Genomic DNA, 16,171 nt, shown 5'->3' on the forward strand with positions numbered 1-16,171 from the left:
CACTAGTCACAATTTAATACAGAGCTAGGCAGGTTTGATCAGCGGGCATAAAAATACCGAACAGTGTTGGGCAGGAGGTCTGGTCTAGAGGGTTGAGCCTCCATTTGCCAGAAGATAACATCCAAAGGTCGCCAGTTCGAGGCCACCGGCACCATGCGACCTTGAAGCAGCTGACAAGCTGAGCCGAGCTATTCCATCTGCTCTGAGCGTGGAAGGATGGAGGCCAGAATGTGTGACCAGATCAAGAAAGAAACATCTGAATGTTGTGGTTTCTTGAAAGATAGAAACCTTCTTTCAAATTGTAAAAATCCCTACAGGGATTTAAATTGCCTGCCTATGTAAACCGCCTTGAATAAAGTCTAAGGAGAAATCTGAGGACCAAGAAAGGCGGTATAGAAATCCCTGTATTATTATTATTATTATTATTATTATTATTGTGACCACTGAAATTCACCAGCCAAACCTGTTATTATTTATATGATCATCTACTTTGAAAAAGGCTACATTAGGCTACACAAAGAGGTGAAAGAGGCTACATTAAAACACACACACACACACACACACACACACACACACACACACACACACACAAACAACCTTGATCTTGCCAGGGGAAGGTACTTCTCTGATCGGGTACTTCTCCGATCGCTTCAATCTACGATCCAGGCTATCCCAGATTAATACATTACTGCATAATTAGCAAGTATGCCACTCAGTGGGGTTAAAGAACAAGTCACCTGGCTGGTGAATATTGAATTGTCAAAAGAGTTCTCCAATGAAAACATATTTTTTACTTGTTGATGGAAATGATGCAACCTTCAGTGTATTCTATATTATACTGTAGCTGAAAATACAGCTACAGTATTTACTAGTATTTACTCTATCTATCCATACTAAACTTAGCATACAGAATGAGTAGATAAAAGACAGGCAAGGATCTTGTACTTTTCAAAATTATGTGGAAAAAGCAACTTGGGGCATGGGAAAGCTGTCATGGTGAGGTGCAACAGCACAAAGAACAGCTGGTTCTGCCAAAATCCCCTTTACGCAACTCCTCAAGAGTTCCACCTCCACCCGCATTGGGTTACTCAGTACCCTCCACAATGCTACCTCTGATTCAGGTTCTCACACTTTTCACAACTGCACAAGGGACAGAAGTTTAACAGGTGAAGGTTCTCCCCATCACTGCATCACATCACCAGAGCAGGCTGTTATTCTGCCACAAGACCTGGTGAATGGGCAATAACCTGAACAGATTTGACAGAAGGATTGATCAGATTCATGGGAGCCACATTTTATATTTATTTATACAGGTATTTATATACCGCCTTTCTTTGGTCGTCAGATTTCTCCTCAGACTTTAATCCAAGGCGGTTTACATAGGCAGGCTGTTCTATCACATCTATCAAGGCTAACTTGCCATAGCCTAAAGATAGTTCCATGTATATGGGCAGAATATGCCTCTGAAGATCACAGGCAGCCTTCATAGTCTGCTTGGGAGCACTCCATCTGCTTGGAAAAAGGATGCCACACTACATGATCTTTGATCTGGTCTGCAAACACTTCACCTGCCCCATTCCAAGTCTGCATACACGTCATATATGAACGTGCGACATGTGAATCTGCGAGTCTGATCGTTGATCCATCTGGTTCAGCATGCCATCCTCACTGGCAACAGCTAGCCAGAATTTCTGGAGAGGGGGAGGCTTTGCCAGTGCTCCCTGGAGACTGAGAGCCCAACCCAATGCATATCTACTCAGAAGTAAGTTTCATTATAGTCAATGGGGCTTACTCCCAGGAAAGTGTGGCTAGGTCTGCAGCCTGAGACGCAATGCGATGCCCCCTCCCCTCCCCACAAGGGCTTCGGTGCTTTTAGCAAAACGGCCTTTGCTAAAGGCGCAGGAGCCCTTCCAGAAACGCGCAGCTGGCAACCCTCATGTGGCACTGTGCAAGCAGCAAGAGGGGGCAATGCCCTGCCCTGCCCAGGCGAGGCTCACCTGCGGAAGGCGTCCTGCAGCAGCGAGCAGCGCGGCCCCGCCGACGAGCCCGGGCCGTGCACGATCTGGAAGCGCTTCGGGGCGAGCTGCAGCCGGGCGGCGGAGAGGCTGAGCGAGCGGGGCAGCGGCCAGAGCGAGAGGGCGGCGGGCGCGTCCCGGGGAGCTTCGCTCGCCTGGGCGCGGCACACGGACGAGGCGGCCAGCGCGGCGCACAGCCACAGCATCCCCCCGAGCGCCCGCATCGCCCGGCCGCCGGCAGTCAGCTGAGCGGCAGGAGCCCGCAGTGTGCCGCCGCTCCGCCCTTCCTGCGACTTGCGGGCACTCCGGAGCCTGCCCAAGGCAGCCAGAGGCGGAGGTAGCGCTCTGTGCGCGGTGCCCCGACGACGCCTAGCGGTGGGAGCGCAGCAGGGCCTCGGAGGGGAGTTGGATCAGGGGGTACAAAGTTTCTTTGGGTCCCAAGTGGGGAGGGGGAGAAATCAGGGACTTGAAGTGGGTGGGGAGGCAGGTGAGGCAGAGCCTCCGCCGTGGGAGGTGCCCAAGCACCTGCAGCCCACCCTGTAAAAGGCTGCCCTGCTTGGCGATGGGGAAATGCAGGGCCTCTGACATGAATTTTATCAGGAGGTAAGGAGCTTCTTTGGGGCTCCTTTATGGTACCAAGTTTCTTTTGGGCCACTTCCCTTCTCCACTGAACCATAACTTGGTATAATTATTGGACCAGAATTCCTATGAATTACAATATATAAAACTACATAGGTTTACACAAAATGTGAATGATGGTCATCACACAAAATAGACACACATGTTATGAGATCCCATAAAATTTCTAGTTTCCCTCTTTGAATCCCGGGCCCCCTTTTTGACCCCAGGCCCAGGCACAATGTACCCCCTGCAGCCGCTTCTCATGGGCCCTGGTGAGATCGTAAAATGTAAGATCTGAAGACATTTTCAGGCCCCTTCCTTTGGCGCATGGGCCCCCGACTTGACTCTGGTCCTGGGTACAATTTACCCCCTGCACCCCCCTCTCATGTGCCCTGGCGCCAACGGTGGCTTGGGCTGTCAGTGGCAAGGCGGGTATCATGGACCCAGGTAGCAGGAAAATTCCTCAAAAGTGATGCTTATCCCCCTTTGGCCACTGTTTAGTCAGGCTTGCATGGAGGGTCTCTGCGGTGGTGCGAGGGTCACCACCAGCTCTATAGGACAGGAGCACCCAGGAATCAGCATCACTCTCCAGGGGACACCTGGGAGCCACTGAGATTTCAACAGGGCCTCCAGAAATTGCTCACATTGTGTAATGGGACAATTACACAATGTAATTATTATGTAATTACACAATGTAATTATTATGCCCCAGGAATAACTTCGGTCAGAGTTGGCAACCCTGTGTGGTGCCCTGAGACAGCCCACCCCATTAAGGCCCCACCAGCAGAAAATCCAAATGGTACCTTCTGTAAAGTCATTTTAAAAAGTCATATAAACACTTATTATTAAGAATATTTATATATACCTCTTTCATTAAAAAAAAATCAGAAAAAGATTTACATAGCAGAATAGATCAAATGATTGGTCACAGGATTTACTTCTAGGTAAACATGCATAGGGCTTCTGGTATAATAAATCAGTGGAACCCCATAAATAAGTAGATAAAATGCCACTCCAAAATTTGCTTCATGCAGTGATTTCCTCTGGCTAATGGCAGGGCCAGGCCTGGGTTTGCAATCATTTTCTCTTTCTTGTGAATAATGGATGTGTTATTGACATGGGTGCTGTCTTCCGCCTCACCCACATTCCTGGATTCCTATGGTAACTTGAAGGACAAGGACTCATTCCCTCCACATAAGTGCACTGTGCCCATCTATCCAATGTTGTTGGTTTTTTTTTTTTTTTCTGGTGCCGCCATTTGATATTGAAAAATAGCTCAAACAGTGGAAAAAAATGATCATCATTTGACAGATTTATCATATGCCGCAAAATAGGGATGGACAGACATCAGGCTTCTGGAATTGCTGTCCTTGCACAAGAAGAGCAACTGGGAAGAGGGTTGTTGTTGGTGCCACCTCTCCTCTCCACTTCTCTTCCTCTCCTCTCCACTTCTGCTCAACAGGTCAGGTGGGGAGAATCCTGCAAGCAACAGGAGTCCCAAGAGGCTTCTCCCCACTTGGCCAGTTTTGCAAAGTAAAGGAGAGGCAGTGGAGATAGGTGTCAGCTTGAGTTCTGAGTGATGCAGAACCAAAGCTTACATGTTGGTTCAGGGAGCAGGTGCAGAGCAATGATTCAGCAGAATCAGCAAGCACCTGGGACAGGCACACACTGGGTGTGACCAAGCCAAATACTGATTGGCTGAGCTGACTATATGAGGGTAGTCAGGAGGAGCCTCAAGTGCAGCAGTAGGGGAGTTGATGGAGTAACTGTGAGACTGCTGCCAGTGACTGAAGAGGCTGGATACTGTATGTATGTGATATTACTGACTTATGGACTGAACCTTTGACTGTATATTATTGGAACTGACTTGGATTTGTTATACTGGAACTGACTGCTCTCCGTGCTGACTCTTGGACTGTTAAATGACTACTCTATATGTGATATCCCTTGACCAATACAACTGCTGAAAGTACTCTGCTGTAGTTGAAGTGGTGTTCTTGCAACCTGCTCATATTGGGACAAGACTGGGAACCTACACCAATCCTCTTATAATTTTATACAAGCCCCCCTTAAACCTTATCAGGGTACATGTCCAGACATCACCAAACCTGCTGCTGTGAGTGCACATCACTGAAGCCACAGCTGAGACTGTGCACATGCTCCACCTGCTGTTCTGACTCAGGAGAACCTGGAAGCGATGCCACAATGTCACTGTCCCAGGCACTGGGGCAACTGGCATTGCCACTCCTGTGAACAACTAGCACTGCATTCTGTTGATAATGAAATAATCAAGGAGAAATGCATAGATTGTGAAACATTTTAACCGTTTAGATGAGAAACCAGGAAGTTATTTTTTTCTCCTTTAAACTGCTTTCAATTTTTTTTTAAAAAAAGAGGTAAATAAAGATTCTTAGTAACACTGTACATAAATGATAGGGGTCCAAATAGCTGCCTCCCTAATGGTTTTATTTATTACTGTTAATGATTATAATATTTATGTCTCATATTTTGTATATTTTGGTTTGCATTGTATAAACCACCTTGGGCATTTCTCTTGGGGTAGGAAAGGTGGGATATTAAACAAAGAAACAAACAAATTAAAGGTCAAGGTTTCCAAAGAGCTCTGAAGCTGAAGCCTGCCATATGTTGTATGTGCGAAGAGAATCCTGCCTGCTTGAGAGCCAGCTCTCACCTCTGCCACTGGGGTTTCTGCCACACTGGTGCAGATCCAAGAAGACTCGTCCAAGTGGAGGCTTGCTGCAGGGTAAGGGTTGTTTTTTGCAGGTCTGCTGCTGGAACCAGGGGCTGGTTCGTGGAAGTCACAATCCAGATGGTGCTTCAAAAAGTAAGTTATAAATTATTAGTATCCCACAAGTGAATAAAGAAGTAAATAAAATAGCACTCCAGCCCTAGCCTTGTGGACCCTCCCCCCCATTTCTGGTCTTATTTTCACATAGGAAGAAGTGGAGGTACAGTCCTGTTGTACCCCTGCTGTCATTCCTGGTTTCCTGTGGTAACTTGAAGGAACAGCACTTTTAATATAGAAGCCCTCAGAACACTTTTTAACTCAGAAGCCCTATTCAGAGATACGGGATGCATGGTTGGGGAGGCACAGAAGTGTAGTGGCAAGCCTCACCCCTGAGCTAACCAGAGTTGCCAACTCTGACTAAAAGTATTCTTAGATTTTTTTATTTATTTATCATGTTGCAATGTTTGACACTCGTGGAGGACCTGAATCTCCAGAATTCTTTTTAGTCATCAGTTGAGGATTGATGCAGATTCCTGGAAACTCCAGGCCAATCCTAGAGGACTATCAACCCTGGCGCAAATGTGCAATGTAGTCCTGCCGCCACTCCCTGGCACAGGCAACCACTGTTCATAGGGAGAGTCTTTACAGCAGTGACTGTGGCATACCTGGAGGGGGCAAGGGGGACAAATGTCCTGGGTGCCAGGCCAGTGTGGGGGTGGCAGTTTGCAGTCGGGGCCCCAGGCAGTACCAGAGCCAGGTTTGCCACTAAGCGGAGGTTCTCAAACAACCTGGTTACTACACCCTTAACATCATAGTAGTTATTCTGCAGTGTACCTACAGTCCCTAGGTTTCAGAATGCCTTAAAAGGCCCCAAAATGTCACATCTAGTTTCTTGAAAGAAACCGGTAGTAGTGTTTTTTAGCACTATGGGGCCATTCTGAAGCCAGCAGAGACTGTGGGCAGACACATGCAGCCTCTGCGGGCTTCAGAAAGCCCTCCAGCTTTTGGTCCCTTTAAACTGTACTCCAATCGCCTTCGGAGGGTTTAAAGGGTCTGAAACCACAGATTTCCTTATCTGCGATTTTCAGTATCTGAGGGGAAAGGGTCTGAGATTGGATCTCCTGTGGATAACGAGAACCCACATGTATAGGGGTTACAACTGTCTTCTGGTATGCCCTGCATAAGGAAATGGATGTAAGAGCAACTCCCAAAACTATGGCTCCCATATGTCTGTGTGGCTCTGCCACTATGAATCCTGCTCCCTTCACAGAACCTGTGGTGTCTTTGGAAGAAACATACCTGCACCCTGGCAGCTGTTAACATGGAAGAGGGTGCACGAGCATGTGGGACTCAGTAACTGGTCTTCTTCATGTCCGTGTGTACGTGAAACAGTTCAAACCACAGCTATCTCTAGCTTTTGCAGAGCTAATGGTTTGAAAGATGATTTGAAAGAATGAAAGAATATGTCAATCATTGATGAAGTTGCAAAGTATAGCGTTGTACTAATTCTCCTGTAGTTCATGTCATGGCTGATTAAAAAGCTGGTCATTTCCCCCAGTGCACCATTACAGATCTCCCTTTAACAACCATTTAATTCATGCTCTGGCACCTTGTGACGACTAGGTGGTGCTATTTTCATATTTTGCCCCCCCTCCTTTAGTATCATTCTGTCTTTATCATATATATGGGTGGGTAGAAACATAGCTAGCTACAGATGCACCTAGCTAGCAATGCACACCTTGTCTTGATCAGAGACTGTTCCCTTGTGTGCTTCATCCTGGACTCAGGCTTGGAAAAACTCTGTGGGAGCTCATCATTGTGGACATTGACCCCCTACTTTCACAGCAGCCACAGAAACGTTAATGGCCCTTTGAGGGGGAGGGGGAGAGATGTTTTTGTCATCATTTTGGAGTTGATTTGCCCTCTTTTCAATCTCCTGTGTGTGCTCCTTGGGGACAGGACCACCACTGCTACCACACAGAGAAAAATACTGTATGCCACCTTGGGGTCCTCCCAATAGGGACGGGAAAGCATGAACAATCAATGCTTTCAATAACGAATACACAAATCATAATAGTGCTTGCTTATATGGGAAATGTGTAGGCAGCTTGCTTTTTAGGACAGACTTATGAATCAGAAGTACAAGGAAGATCAGAATGTGCATTAGTCCTCCCCGCTCCCTCCCACAGTTTCTTTTGTAACCAATCTTCCAGGATGCCACCCGAATGGTCTCTTCTACACACAGACACCCTTTCAACACACTTTTCCAGGTTGCCTGAGGCTTCTGGATTTCTCTCCAAGCCTGAAAGGATACTTTATCTCACAAATTTCTGAGCAAGTCCCAACTGTATAAAACTCTATAATATAAAACTGATTTAAATTTATCTTTTGTGCTCCCCCCCTTTGGGGAATTAAAAATCCAAAAATAAGGAAAACCTAGGCAAAAAAAAAAAAAAAAAAAAAAAGGATGAAAAATCAGGGCATTCATTACAGGTGACTACCCAATGTTGTACCTAATATTGGTTTGAATGGATTTGTCCTTGCAGCTTTCAGGGGTTTTCTTACAGCTATGTCAATTTCTCTGCATGCTACATGCTTTTAACACTTTTAAACTTCCTGTATATGTAACTGATCATACATTTAGAGCCCAGTCCTATCTGCTCCCCCCCCAAAAAAGACATGCTGTATGTAGCAATGGGGCTAGTTCTGGAGGCTTGAGAGGCAAAAGGGGATTTAAATCCTCTTACATCTCTGAAAGCCTCCTGCTTCGCAAAGGGTCTCCTTGGACCTGTACTAGCAAAATCTGTTGTCTCAGTTTGAGGAGAGAAAGAGGGCAGGGAGACTGCAGAAAAGGGCGATAGCATCCAGTGTGCGCCATTAGCCCCACATCCACCTCCTCCCTGCCCTATTCCTCACCCTCCCCATCCCACTTTACCCCCTCCCCACCTTTGCTGCTGCCTTATTTGCTCTGGTGCTTGGCTGTCAATCTGCTGGCAGACTGGGAGCACTGCTGCCTCATTCGGCAGTGCTCCAAAAATGGTCACTGGCATAGCGCTGCACGCTGTGTTGACAGCCACAGATGGTTGGCAACCTTCAGTCTCGAAAGACTATGGTATAAGCCTACAGCACCCAGTATTCCCAGGCGGTCTCCCATCCAAGTACTAACCAGGTCTGACCCTGCTTAGCTTCCAAGATCAGATGAGATTGGGTAACACTTGCTGCAGCAAAACTTGTTTCTGTTGTCCCCAAAAGTTGCACACTATAGCCCAGTCCTCAATAGGATTGGACTGTTACACATTCATACCTGATTAGGGCAAGGGCTTACCTCAGGAGGGCAAGAAACCTCACCCTCTCCATGGGCAACCTCCACAGCCAAGCTGACCTGGAAGAGCTGACTGGAAGTCAAAGGTGTACAAGGCCTGTTGGGGTACCGCCATGCTTGCTCACTGGCAGATGCTGGTGCAGGTGCTGAAGTCTGGCGGGCCAAGGGCACCATCGGCAGTGCAGGGCGCATACACCCTTCTGGCTCTCAAGCTACAAGTGAGGCATGCTTGGTGACATGCCCCTTCAGATGGGCACAGGGAGTGGGCAGGATAAAGAGGTGGCAGGCAGGAAGAGACAGGGCTTCTTTTTGGAACCATAGTGGCAGTTGGGTGGGGGTGGACCAACAGGGCTGACTCAGCATTTATACAGGTACCAGAAGTTGATGAGGTGGTTGCCTGCTCTCCGGGCTGGCGTCTAGAGGCTCCAGCTGCACCACAGATGCCCTGGGACAGAGAGGCTGACTTGGAAGGAGGGACCAGGATGCAGCAACCCCCTCCCTGGAGGATGATCTGAAGCCTCATATCCCGGCATATCCCAACCTCACAGAATTTGCCCTCACTGGTACAGCCTGGACCCTCCTACCCCAAAGAGCAATATCTGACTCCCCTGAGCTCAGGAGCCTTGGCCCCCTCGGGTCCTGTGAGGCCGCACCAAAGAATAGGGTGGACAATTGGTATTGTAGCTGCTATGAGGTGCATTTTCCCATGATTGTGGTGAGGGGAAGTTGGAAAACGTTGATGGACCCCTGCACTGATGACTGGCATGCCTTCTGGAGACTGCTTCAAGGAGTGTTTTTTCATCTGAATATTTTGAACGAAGGCTGCCTTTCTTGTTTTCATCTTGCAGCAATAAGTCATGACAGAGACTTTCATCTTTCATGTGCCTGTCTGCTGTCAGGGGTCACAAATCAGAAGGTTATAGAGCCGCATCCTATAACCTTGCCAGTCCTTCCAATAAAAGGCTCCCATGCATAAAATGTAGCACAAGAAAAAAGGGGGAAGCACCCAGACCAGCAGAAAAGTCAGCATGTAAGTCAGCCTCCAAAGGTGTGAGGATAGCTGCCTTGCTTCATACCCTTTCACTTCTGCACGAGTATATTGTCCTATCCCAATTTTCCCTGTCCTGCCAACTATGCCAGTTTGTCCCATCCAAATATCCCAACTCCCTTCTAATGCCCACTTTTGACTAATTAACACCCTCCTTTTCCAAGAACAACAGCTGTGGTGTGCAAAGAAATGAACAGAACTCCTTATCAGTTGAGCAATTAACCAGAATTTATTGCTACAAACACATACACTCCCTGCATTTCCTCTTGTCCAGAGGCTTACCCTCCCCAAAACTCCACGTAACTCAGTAGGTAAAGCTCTGAAGCCTCCATGGTCTAATTTCCAAAGCACAGTCCAGTCTTCCCAATTCAGTCTTGTGCAGCAGAGTCCCTCCTCTCTAGCAGTGTCCTCTCCAGCAGAGTGTCTCCTCCAGCAGGGTCCTGGCAGTTCCCTTCTTCTAGGTCTGGGTCAGGTAGCTCTTGGTCAGGTTCCACCTGGGTCAGGTAGGTTGTGCCTTCTGAAGCTGCCTTTTAATCTGCAGCCCCTTGTTAAGTCCAAATGCAGCTCAGCTGTGAGCTACCTCGTTAACTCATTCAAAGTCCCATCAAGGTCAAATGAAGCTCAGGTCTCCATTGGCCTTGATTGATTACAGCTGTGGAGCCAGTCCTGCCCTTCCCAGCACTGTCAAACAGCTGTCAAAACATGGAATCGCTGTCAACACCACATCATCCACTGATGATCTTCTGATCTTCCATTACAGGTATCACGCTCAAAATGTTGTCCTGTGTTGCTAATAGATACTGCTGTTTTGCATGATACTGAGCCCAAAAATATCTGTTACGTCCTGTTCCAAATCGGTTTAGGCTTGGAAAGAGTTAATAAACATGTGCCACTGAAACTGTTTCAGCCTAAAATATTATTCTCAAGTGTATCTTACACATTTTGCTGCTTTTGTTTGTTTGATTTGCATCTGCATTATTTATTAATGGCCAATTCCATTCTAGGTCTTACACGGTCCATATTCAATAACCACATTTTCTCAGTTTATGCATTTTTCTTTTTATTTATCTTTCCTTTTGCATTATTTCTCTTTATTTACTACCCTTTTGGTTTGTTTACTAAACCTTTATGGGTTTTGTTTTCTGTGAAGCATGACTTTTTTTATTGAAACATTAATTTGTACATATAGGTATATAAATCTAACCATCTCCTTGTTCCTTTCTCTTTGAAGGCTCATGCTCCAAAGAGAAAGGAACAGGGCAGTGGGAGATCACTAATGCACCCTACTGCCACCTGCTTTGGCCAGTTGTGATCTCCCCACTGAGCCTCCAAAGAGAAAAGAACAGGAAAGCAGCAAGATTGCCTCCCTGTTCTTTTCTCTTTGAAGGCTTAGCAGCGAGATCACAAGTGGCCAAAACAGGAGATGGCGATGGTGGTGGCAGCAACTGTTACCCTGCACATGCCTGATCTTGTCTGATCTTGGAAGCTAAGCAGGGTCAGGCCTGGTTAGTACTTGGATGGGAGACCACCTGGGAATATCAGGTGCTGTAGGCTTATACCATAGTCTTTCGAGACTGAAGGTTGCCAACCATTTGGGGCACATTTATCCGCCTCAAAAGAGAAAGGACTGCTCATGTTCACTACTGAAATTTGGGTTTAAACAGGACTGCTAGTTTCTGCTTTGTCCTGGTAGTGCAGGTCTTTCTCAGATAGTCCCCAACCTGGTTGCCCCAGTCATAAGAAGAGCCCTGCTGGATCAGGCTAAAGGCCCACCCATCTAGTCCAGCTTCCTGTATTTCACAGTGGCCCACCAAATGCTTCAGGGAGTACACAAGACAGCAAGACAACTTGCATCCTGGTGCCCTCCCCTGCATCTGGCATTCTGAGGTAGCCTACTTCTAAAATCAGGAACTTGTACATACCTATCATGGCTTGTAACCCATGATGGACTTTTTCTCCAGAAATTTGTCCAATCCTCTCTTAGAGACATCTAGGCCAGATGCCATCGCCACTTCCTGAAGCAAGGAGTTCCACAGATTAATTACACGCTGGCTAAAAACATATTTTCTTTTGTCTGTCCTAACTCCACAACACTCAATTTTCAGCAGATGTCCCCTGGTTCTGGTATTATGTGAGAGGGAAAAGAGTGTCTTTCTGTCCACCCTATCCATCCCCTGCATAATTTTGTATGTCTCAATCATGTTTCCCCTCAGGCACCACTTTCCTAGACTGAAGAGCCCCAAATGCTATAGTCTTTCCTGATAAGGTGTCCAGTCCAGTAATCATTTTGGTCACTCTCTTCTGTACCTTTTTCATTCCCACAATATCCTTTTTGAGATGTGGTAACCAGAACTGGATGCAACACTCCAGGTGCGGCCTTACCATCGATTTGTACAATGGTATTATAATATTAGCTGTCTTTGGGTGCAGTCCAACCCTGCACTGGAACAGGCAAGCCCAGAGGCTTTTGCTGTATCCAGCGCAGGATAGGAGTCCAAAGCGACTCAGCCAGAGGCAAGGGGAAACTTTTCCCCTTACCTCTGGGATGCCAATCTGTCGGGACCCACCAAAAGTGATGCCATTAACCTGGAACTGATGTCATAGCAGGAGGTGGAATGATTTTCTAGAGCAGTGGTTCTCAAACTTTTTAGAACTGGAACACACTTTTCAGAAAGACAGTCTGTCAGGTCCCACTGGAAGTGATGTCATGGCCGGAATTGACATCATTGAGCAGAAAAATTTTATAGCACTCCCCTAGTATGGCAATGTTAAATTAAGGGAGCAATCCTACACTGCCCTGGAACAGGCAAGCCAGGAGGCTTGCGCTGTATCCAGCGCAGGATAGGGGCCAAGATCGGCTCAGCCAGAGGCAAGGGGCAACTTTTCCCCTTACCTCTGGGAAAGGACACACTTTCCCCTATGGGTCTCCTCGGACTTGCGCCACCTCTTGAGGTGGTGCAAATCTGAGGAGAGCGAAGCGGCTTGAAGCCACTCCGTTCTCCCTGGAAACAGGATTTGGGATCCAGCATAACTGCTGGATTCCAGCCCCACCTCCCACTCCCCGCCTGTCCACCTCTTGGGCCATCCACTGCCTGCCCTCCCCCTGCCCGCCCTCTCCCTGCCCAGGAATGTTTCTCTCCCGCCTCCTCCCTACCTCCTTCCCTCCCACCCCATTCAGCCGCTGGCTCAGTAAATCAATGAAGTGCATTGCAGAAAGGGGTGTGCTGAGTGCTAACCACTAGGTTCTGCTTGGTTAGCTTCCAGCTTCTCTATGAAGCATATTCTTAATTCTATTTTCTATGAACATTCTGAAATCTCCTGAAAAGTCTCTGAAAGTTACACAGGTTCCAGAAAGTGAAAAGGCTGTTTTGGGACTTAAGAAAGCCCCAAAATGTTCAGTTGGCAAGCTTAGATGTTTTGCATACCTAGGCAATCCCCCAGGTATGTAAAAACAACTCTTATTTTTGTACAAACCGGTATTAGTGTGATGATGTTCATTCATTGTTTTTTCGAAGAGGACCTTGACATCTGGGATGTCAAGACTTGCATGTGAATTGGATTAAAGTGAGGGAGAAGTGCGCATAGTCAGCCTCACTCTCTCTTCCCAGATTCCATCTTGTTCCAATGGCAGGACAAAAGTCGAGACGGTTGGAGATGGACTGGGCACAGAGGTTGACCAGGGCGTCTTTTGTGTCTTGCCATGCTCTTAGCATACCACGTCACTTGCAGAAACTGCCTTTATGACCGTTGATCCTATTCTAGTAGGTCTCATCCACTCAATCCATTGGAGTCTGTCTTCACATCCTCGGGATAGACAAGTCCCAGTCTCGCCAAAGTTCAATGACCCAATGGCTATCCTCAACCTGGTTTGGCCAACCTGTCGAAGCTGTTGCCCAGGGTGTGGCTGCTGCGCATGCTACAGCTACTGGGAGCCACAGGTGAGAGCTAAGTAATAGGTGGGGACCAAAGGTGAACAAGCTGCCCTAAAAGGACACGGCATGCCCCTACACCAGAGGTACTACCCTTCCCTGAACACCCATACACCAGTATTAATGTACATGCAAGTACACACACATGCTCCTTTTATTATATAGCATTATAGGGATATTCAGACATTGCTAAAGAAAAATATGCCACTGTGTGCATTTAAGATAAACCTTTTATTTGAAATGCAGTCTGAACATTTTACCTGCAGAGCTGGCTAAAAGCAACTTTTAATGTCATAAAATCATGAGTATATTAAATGAGGCTCCCCGTCAGACAGCTGTTTCATGAGACATACAATTAACTGTTTCCTGTAGTTTAACTTTAACCTTCAAGTCTTCAAATAAATGGACTTCAATCAACTGTTCGACAACACTTGTGTCTACAAGCAGTAAAACATCTGGAAAATTAGGTGAAATGGAGAAAACAGCACTATGTTAGGAGTGTCTGGCATCCATACAATCTCTCTATAATGCACATTTTTATGGACCAGATGTGGTATTTATGTGTTATGAAGAAAAGAGGCATGTTCACTCAAACACTTTATTGCATTTAAAATATGGTCTATTTAAATAACTCGCAATGGGAATTGTATCACAGTGATTAGAGTCTGTCAATATGTCAGGAATAAATCTTGAAAATGTGAGTGTATCTGTTACAATAGGCATAATTTGAACTGAAGCTTTATTGCACACTTATGGCAAGCTGGTAAAGCCAGGAGAAGGCAGGTTATAAATTTCCACTGACTCGTCCAATGATCTCTGAATCCTTTTGATCTTAGAGTTGTTTATGCCCTGTGCAGGCCTGCGTTCTGTTACGTTTACGGCACTATGAAATAATTACTTCTTTACGTTTATTCTTCAGCCTTCCCCATTTTCTCATTAAGATAATAACTTTGCACAAAAGCCACCTGCAAAATCTTTGTTTTTATAGACCTCCATAGGGGTTTCTGCAGGGTGAATTTAACATATGTGTCTTAAAGTGCTGGTCTAAATCCACTTAGCCCACCTTAGCTTTTAACTGCACTTTTTCCAACTCGTCTTAAAAGTCAGTACCAAAGCTCGGCCTCTTCAAACTTGTCCACTCCTTTGATCTGGTTTTCTGCTCTATTCTGCATTCCACCAACCTTAGGGGACTAGCAGGTTGCCTGCTTTTGGGGGGATTCATGCTACCCAGTGCCTAGTTTAATTTAAGAGTTTCTGTTTAAACCAGATCACTGTCAGAATCCACCTGGCTTTGCAAGTCTCAAAAAAGTTCACCTTATCAGCTAAAGCCTGTTTTGATCCTTTCTAGTGGCGGGGAGGCTGCTTTCTGGAGCATTTGTTGTGCTCCAGTTCCACCAGATTAGGACCATTCTGGTGGCTTCACATTCCCCTTTGCCTGGCCTAACCACCAGCCAAGGCATGTTTGCTTACTTATGAGTAAAAGCGACCGTGAGGCTTAGTTTCACTTTCCATAGGGCTCAATACATTCATCTTCTTGGAAGGAGGGACTTCCTTCTCAGGTGTTTTTGGGGGCTGCATTCATTGGATCAGGACCATTCTGGTGTCATTGGATTCCTCTCAGCCTGCCCTTTCTGACGGACTAAGGCAAGTTCGCCTGCTCGTCAGTAAACGCATGAGATGGCTCACTTTCACTTTCCATAGGGCTCCATGCATTTTTGGTTCTCCGGTTTTTTTGGCCATAACTTTTGATAGAAAGATTTCACTCTGGATTTTTGCATTGCATTCTGCTGGAAGTTCCGCATCCAACGGTATATAACATGACTGTATTATTACTAACCACTGCAATTTTAGCATGTCACCCTCCCAAGTGTGCTTCACCCTATTTGTAAATCACTTTAGAGTTTGAAAAATCTAGAATTACCACAGAACTGTAGATTTTCTCAATGCCCTGCAAGAAGTTGTGTTGTTGAAGCCCCATTAAATTTCATTCTTTCTTTGCACTACTGCTTCTTGAACCTTTGATTTGTTTTTAAATATTCCAACAAGCAATAGGAGAAGATCTCTGTCTATTATGTTGCTGCTGTTGCCATTTCTGTTGTTACTGGTTGGGAATTTTCCTTCATAGTTGTTCTGTTGAATCTCACACTGGAAACATTAGAGGGCGCTCTTGTTTCATCCAAAACATTAGGATACCAGAGCACTTGCATGTTTAGTAGCATTGCTGCAAGGTGGAGAGAGAAGGTCAAGAAATACAGACACCCTCTTCCCTGCCTGCCTAGGCTTGGAACTTGTCACTGTTAAAAGAAGCATATAAAAAGGAAAGTACATCCACCCAGAAGATAATGAATACTTTAAAAACTAAATTGTTTTTATTGCTGTTTTAACCACTGTTTTGATGGTTTTCAAATTTGCTGTTGTCTTTACTCTGTAATTTGATGTTTTTATTACTTTATCATTTTATTATACACTGCTTTGTGTATTTTTCAA

The 16,171-nt window shown here is 46.1% G+C and overlaps 1 pseudogene; it reads left to right on the forward strand.

Moving 5' to 3' along the window:
* Window positions 1-11,189: 11,189 nt before the first annotated feature.
* LOC136642937 (5S ribosomal RNA) lies at window positions 11,190-11,309 on the forward strand (annotated as a pseudogene).
* Window positions 11,310-16,171: the final 4,862 nt, after the last annotated feature.

Source organism: Tiliqua scincoides, chromosome 2 (assembly GCF_035046505.1).
Source record: "Tiliqua scincoides isolate rTilSci1 chromosome 2, rTilSci1.hap2, whole genome shotgun sequence".
In the NCBI taxonomy this organism is placed as follows: domain Eukaryota; kingdom Metazoa; phylum Chordata; class Lepidosauria; order Squamata; family Scincidae; genus Tiliqua; species Tiliqua scincoides.